This window comes from Coptis chinensis, chromosome 4 (assembly GCF_015680905.1).
Source record: "Coptis chinensis isolate HL-2020 chromosome 4, ASM1568090v1, whole genome shotgun sequence".
NCBI classification, from domain to species: Eukaryota; Viridiplantae; Streptophyta; class Magnoliopsida; order Ranunculales; family Ranunculaceae; genus Coptis; species Coptis chinensis.
In genome coordinates, this window is record NC_141459.1 from 92827043 (window position 1) to 92834541 (window position 7499).

Here is a 7499-nt window from a genome sequence, read left to right on the forward strand (position 1 = left end):
GTGGGGTATAGATGATGACATGATAATTTTAAAGTGTGGATTACATATTACTAACTCTAACCATTAACCGTAATTGCCAAGAAAAAACTGACCTTGAGCATTGATTTGACCTCAGACATGTCTGTCTCGACCTTCGATTTAAATGTAGCCACATCGGCCTCAACCTTTGCAACTGATGTAGTAGCCATTTGGTTGAGTAAAGCGCTGACAAAGCATGTGTTGTAGCTGCTTCCTAGTGATATTAGAACCAACTCCACGAACAACGGTTCTTCTTATCCTTGCCAAGTACTTCAGCCAATGCATCGGAGTCAATGTCTCCCGTGTCAGTCTCTCCAGATGCTAGTCTTCTTTCTTTAACTGCTTTCACTTGATCCTGCATTTATTTGTTTTTTAAAAAAGGGCAATCAAATAGCCCAAAATATACCCGGTAGCAATCAAAAACTGAAGTTATCAAATAGATAGCAGTAAAACTTCTACTCACATATTTTTCCCGAGCACTTTCCAAAACTGTTCCATCACTGCGTTCACGGCCCTTAAGCCAATCATCAACTCGAGTTATTTTTGCTTGAGGGTTTTGTTGTTGCTACAGGCAAATAATCATTGCTTAGTAATAGTGGTTCAAAAAGGACAACAATAGTATTCATATCTATATACATAATCAAAAGGCTTAATAATTTAGAAAATGATACGTACCAGATCATTATGCCTTTGGGAGAAGGTTCTCCTACCATTAGTACTACCAATAGTATTCATGGCCCTATTTGCCGCATTTTTCGTGATTCCTTTCTTTTACTTTAGTTTGAAGCTCATAGTCGACAAAATCTACCCAAAGAGTTTGGATTAATAGCGGTGGGGCAGTTTGTCTTTAGCCGCCTTCAATGTTTTCAGCTTTCTCAAAAACTTTGACCTATATGTCGCTTTTCGGTCCTAAGTTTTTGAGAATAATTTGTCTCGACCAACGGACGAGCTTCAAAGTTTTCGACATTAAATTCGAATTCCTCCTATGATGAGTACAGTTGATAAGAAACAATATATTAAGATAGCTAAATGGTAAAGTTGATTATTTAATTAACACATTAAATAAATAAATAAAAATAATTACCGTCAAGGCTTTCCAAATTGTATCCTTAAAGCCATCATCCACTAGTCTCCAATCCTTGGTGTTGATAGGGATATTAAGCCTCACTTCGTTCCCTATTGCAGTTTTGAACTTGCTTGCATTTTGTCCAACAATTTGGCCATTAGGCCATAACTCAACAAGCACTTTCCCGGAGGGACCCATTAATTGTGTCTTCTTGGATGACTGAGAAGTACATTGACCTGTGGGAGAAGAGGCATCTGATGCACTAGGGTGTGCAGTTGTACCACCTGATTCCATTATTTAAAAATAGCCTAACAATTTCCAACAACATTTGAAAATAAATTATTAAGGATTTCATAACACTTAAAATATGACATAATCAATTATTCAAAAAGAACGAAAAGAAATAAAAGAATATGCACTATCAAAGTAACCATAATATCCAAAATTAATTTTCCAAACTACTAGAAAATCTTAAGATGATCATCAAAAAAGGAAGGCATGCATTTGAACATATTTTCAAAATTATTGCACACTACAATCAACGACGTGGTTCTAACAGTGATCTCAAATGAGGTTGCTCTGCAAGAGTAGATTGGAAGTCTTCTAGTTCTGGTGCTTCTAGCTTGTCCACTTCGCTAGTCATTCGCCTTGGTGAATGTATGACCACCCACCAATCAGGATATTTCAAATCCCTTGAATAGAACACTTGATGGGCTTCTTTAGCACAAATGGCCGGCTCATCTAACATTTTGTCGGAACTCTTGAGCCGATTAAAATTTACCACCACCAAGTTAGAGTCTGGGCATAGCTTACATCCATTGGTCTTATCTTCCACCCTAACCCAGTCACAATAAAACACCACTTCCTTGAAATTTGTGTAATTCACCTCTAGTATCTGTTTGATGACTCCATACCACCTAGCAGACGCATCGATAGGATTTTTATCTTTCCTACTTGATGTAAATGTAGTAATTGCACTCATGCAAACACCACAGTCTTGCGTAAGAACGGTTTCATCGTGAGACTTAGTAGAAAATACATAACCATTGATGCGATACTTTCGAAAAGTTTTAGCTTTGAGCAATGGCCCTCTAGCAAAGAACCACAATTCAGATGAAGTGTCGCCATTCTCCAACAACTACAGAGAGAACATACCACAATTCAAAAAGTGAAAATAACATAAAAGCATAACTTACTATCCTAATTAACAAAGACCTTATTATATAACCAGTCGATAAAATCTGTTTGTATCTCTACTTCTGTCTTTGCTATTCCTTTTCTGCTACCTCGGGAACTAGATTGCAAAGACTCACGATACTCACTACAATTTATTCAAAGAAGTTAGTATATATGTGTGAATTTATTAATAGGGAAGTAAACATTCATGCCAAAAACTAACACCAGAGTGATCATCAAGTCCATCGACTTCCAAACGGAAAAGTAGCCATCTACGGTTTGTACAAATTGCTCCTTCGACAAAATTACATCTTTACCTTCAAGCCGCGTAACCCTCATCGCTATATTCATTCATTTTCATCTAGAAACACTTGACCAGTGGTTTTGTGATTCTTGGGCTGTGAATTTGGAATGTACTCCATTGCATACCTAACAGACTCTGAGACAAGATACGACTCTGCAATCGATCCTTCAACAAATCGTTTGTTACTGGGTATATCTTTGCACTCCTTCATTGACCTAATTAAGTGATAAACCCATGAATGCATTTATTAATTTTATTTAAAAGCAAGGAAAAAAAATTGGGATTGAAAGAAGAATTATTTACCGCTCAAACGGATACATCCAACGATCTCGAGCTGGTCCACACATCAATGCCTCATCAGCTAGATGTACAACAAGGTGAATGCTAATATCAAAAAATGATGGTGGAAAGTACTTTTCCAGCACGCACAACGCCTCTGCAACCATGTACTTGGCATCTTGGATTTCTTTCCGAATTACAACTTTCGAACACAAAAGGTTAAAAATAAGCTTATCGATGAAGAGCTTTCCGCAAATCGGGATGAGTTGGAAAAGCATGTTGAAGTAGCAGGGGCAAAAGATATTGCATAATCACATGATAGTCGTGTGACTTCATTACAAAAGCAAACCAAAGGATCAAGGCCGACAATGTTACTTTCGAGATTAGATGAAAACCCGAAGGGAGCCTCAAAGTTTTCAAAGTTTTAAGGAAATCCATCTTCTCGCCTTTATCTAGGAAGAACGGTCTGTAGGGTTTAACTTGTTTCCCACTTGCGGGTCGGTTTGCATCCATCGATCCCGGTGTATGCCAAGTTCCCTCATATCCTCTCGTGCTCGATCAGATCTTTTCGATTTGTCCTTCTTATTAAGGATTGTGTCTAGTATGTGCTCTGCAACATTCTTTTCAATGTGCATCACATCAATAACATGACGAACTTTGTGATAGATCCAGTAAACAAGAAAAAATAATATGGACTTTCTATACCATGCCGATGTAACTTCATTACCTTCATTGTCGTCAACCACAATTTGACCACCTCTCTTCCGCTTCTGACCAGGTTTATACTTCACATAACTCAATGTTTGCAAAAGTACATCGCCATTTAATCGTTGAGGAGGAGTTCTACGCTCTTCTTTCTTGCTACCTATTAGTCCCAAGTACTTGCCGTTCCTGAACGGGTGATTACCTTTAAGGAATATACGGTAATCTAAGTATACATTTTTCCTACTAGACTTCAAATATATGGAAGAAGTATTGTCACCACAAACAGGACAAGCTTTGTAACCATGTGTTACGCAGCCCGCTAAGTTTCCATATGCAGGCAAATCATGGATACCCCACATTAGCATAGCCTTCAAATTGAAGTTTTCTCTTTTGTTCATGTCATAAGCCGGCACTCCTTCCCACAACTCTTTCAACTCATCGTACAATGGTTCAAGAAAAACATCGATGTCTCCTTTTGGTGCCTTTGGACCGGGTATAAGTAAAGACAACATCTGAAACTCTGCTTTCATGCACATAGAAGGGGGGAGATTGTAAGGCACGTGATAACAGGCCAACAACTATAACTAGTAGGACCAATGCCACGCTGATTAAACCCATCGGTTGCAATTGCAAGCCAAACATTCTTACGCTCATTAGCAAAGTTTGGCCACTTTTCTTTACAAATTTTCCATCGACTGAATCAATTGGATGACGATATAAGCCGTAGAAGTCTCTGCTCGTGCATGCCATGTCATCTCATGCGCTATCCACGGTATAGTATACAACCGCTTGAGTCTTGGAATTAAAGGAAAATGTCTTAGTACCTTGTTAGGCTCCTTGGAATTCTTCTTCCCTTTACTCCCCTCCTTAACTTTAAACCTTGGTGCTTGGCACTCGGGACATTCTGTCAAATCTTTGTTCGTCTTCCAATATAAGATACAATTGTTCTCACACGCATGAATGCACGTAGCCTTCATCCCTAAGTCTTTTAACATCTCTTTCATTACCGGATATTTCTCAGGGAGGGTGTTACCTTTAGGCAACCATCGCCTCAACAAGGATAAGAGTATCTTGTCATACCAGTTCGGCACCAACCAAATTCCTTCTTTACATTATGAAGTTCTACAAGTGCTGAGAGAGTTGTCTCAGGACCCTCACATGTAGGATACAATTTTTCAGTTGCTTTTTTCTTATAATCGTAATACCTCTTTCCTAAGTCTGGTTCAGGAACATAAGGTTCATCAAATTCAATTCCCAAACTGCCATCACCTGTCACCGCATCACCGTGTAATCTAAAAGCAGAGTCAACAAAATTTCCCATCCCAATCCCGACATCCCCAATGGTTTCTTCCTCGGTGTCCCCTATCTCAAACCCATCATCAACCGAGGTTTTTTCCCCAATATTTGCAACCAATGGAGGATGAACAAAGAGCGTTAGATAAGTCCTCACTGTGTAAAGTCCATACACGATAGGACTTCTCTATACCTTTGAGATTAAATGGTATCCAACCTCTTTATAAGTCAACCAATACCTATTCCGACACTTCTTGCACGGACAAGGACACTTCTTCCTACTTAACTTCCACAATGCAAATTTAAGAAAAACCTCAACTCCCAATGAATAGACTCACTTTCTTTCGTTTTCACTCATCCATTCTTTGTCTATTGGTTCGACATTCTATACTATATTTAGAAACCAGGGGAAAATAATAGTCAACATAAATACCAATTAGCTAGTTTTCCAACTATGTATAAACAAAAACAAGAAAGAAGCGCATCATAAATATAAATAATATACACTTTACATCGTAAAATAAAAAACTCAATAAAAACAAGTAAATAAGTCCATTCAATCCTAAATACAGACATGTTTATTATAGAACTAAGGAATAATACTCTTCAAAGAATTTATCAAAGCCATTTCCAGATTATAGTGCCTTCACAACTGGTGAATCTTCGTAAGAGAAAGAGTCATCAATGAAAAGCAAACAGATCTGATCTCCCAATTGTTAGGTAGAGGAAGAAGGGGGTGGATAATTGATTTTAAGGCTTCAGTTTGTAATGAGTGTGGATGCATATGGGCTTCCTTAGAGAGTAAATGATTGATTTCCTATTTAACCAAATAAAGTATGCCACGTTTGCAATTTGCAAACAAACATATTGCTTTTATAAATTCTGACTTAAGCTTGCATTAAGTTTAAATCGTCTGAACAATATCAAAGATACCAGCTAAGGCCCTAACTCAAAACTCTCGGTCTCCAAGTAAAGGGGAAGCAAACCATAACCAAACACGGAGAACAAGGAGACCATCAATAAAACAAGACACCGGAGTTGCGATGCTCGAAATCATCGATCACTATCGCATTATTTGCAGCAAAGCCAGAACTATATAAATCTTAATCTCTACAACTATTTTTTCATCACCAAGAATGAAATAACGATGACAGAGGATGCCCTCTCTCAGATAGCGACCACGACCCTCACGAAAAAAATGATCCTAATGAAGTCCGTTGTGTATGTGGCAAGCGGAGCATTATGTGTTCTACAGAGACAAATCCTATAATCAATTTGGAAATTGGGACTACATCCATAAGTTATACAAACAACCAAGAGTAGAGAGAGAGAGAGTCAGCAAAAAACTAACCTTTTTAAATCAAGAATCTATGAAGAGATTGACTTGGTTCGTCGAGAATGAGAAATCGTAGAAGATGCGAATAGAAACTAGGGTTCTTGAGAGAGAGAGAGAGAGAGTTGTTTTTTTTGTTTCCTGCCGTACGAAAAAAGAGGCGAGATTATAATTCCTTTTCTAATTGTTAGCCGAAAAAAATAAGAAAAAAGAAGGGGGAAATGTGACCGCGTTACCAAATTTGCCCGCTTGTGATATATATATTTTTTTTTTTCAATTTATTATGCATATTTGTTTCCTTTTCTAACGGATATAAATGTTAGCATATCCCAAAATAACCATAAAAACATTATTAAATATTAATTCAAGATTTTAAGTAACACTTGTTGTAGTAAAAGCGGGATATATAATCATTCTTGCATCGATGAATGATTATATCCGTTACCTATTGAAAATTTGCACTGTTACAAAATGGCTATTATGGTGTAGTGTAAGACAAGTTATTGGAAGTACCCTTGGGTGTAAGTGATAAATTAAAAAGGACAATGTTATTTTAATTGAAAATATTTAACAAAGAGTTGGACAATTATGGTATGTGTATTTATAGTGAAAGTGTGAAACAGGGCCGGTTAGGGCTTGGTTAGGGTCAGGCTAATGAGGGCTGAATTAGGGTCGGGCCTATGTTTTAGAATCTTAGCCCTAGCCCTGCCCTAGAAAGCATTAGGGCCGGGCTGGCCCAGCCCTAAACTCTGTGAGGGCTTTAGTTGTGAGGGCTTTATAGGGCTTAGGGTCGGGTCGGTCAGGGCCGGGTTAGGGTCGTTAGGGCCAAATTCCCACCCCTAGTGTGGCCACATCGTTGGGGACTCAGTCCAAACGGTGTGGCCACATCGTTTGGACTAAGTCCCAAACGACTTGACCACATCGTTTGAGACTTAGTCCAAACGGTGTGGCCACACCGTTTAAGATTTGAACTTTGAAAAAATATAAAGTTATATTTTTTGGCATTTGAGACTTAGTCCAAACGGTGTGGCCATACCGTTCAAGAGGCCAAAAAACAGAACTTTATATCGTTGGAGACTTAGTCCAAACGGTGTGGCCACACCGGTCAAGAGACCAAAAAAACAGAACTTTATATTTTTTCAAAGTTCAAATCCCAAACGGTGTGGCCACACCGTTTGGACTAAGTCTCCAATGATATGGCCACACCGTTTGGACTAAGTCTCCAACGATACGGCTACACCGTTGGAACGGTGTAGCCGTATCGTTGGAGACTTAATCCAAACGGTGTGGATTTGAACTTTGAAAAAATATAAAGTTCTGTTTTT

General features: G+C 38.4%; 1 long non-coding RNA gene across 1 annotated transcript; it reads right to left on the reverse strand.

The window, feature by feature from the left end:
- Window positions 1-232: 232 nt before the first annotated feature.
- On the reverse strand, window positions 233-770 carry LOC147505708 (uncharacterized). The gene is made up of 3 exons (XR_015220656.1): window positions 694-770; window positions 482-583; window positions 233-373 (listed from the first exon to the last, which is right to left on the reverse strand). It is a non-coding gene; the product is annotated as an uncharacterized LOC147505708 (long non-coding RNA).
- Between the last annotated feature and the right edge of the window lie 6729 nt (window positions 771-7499).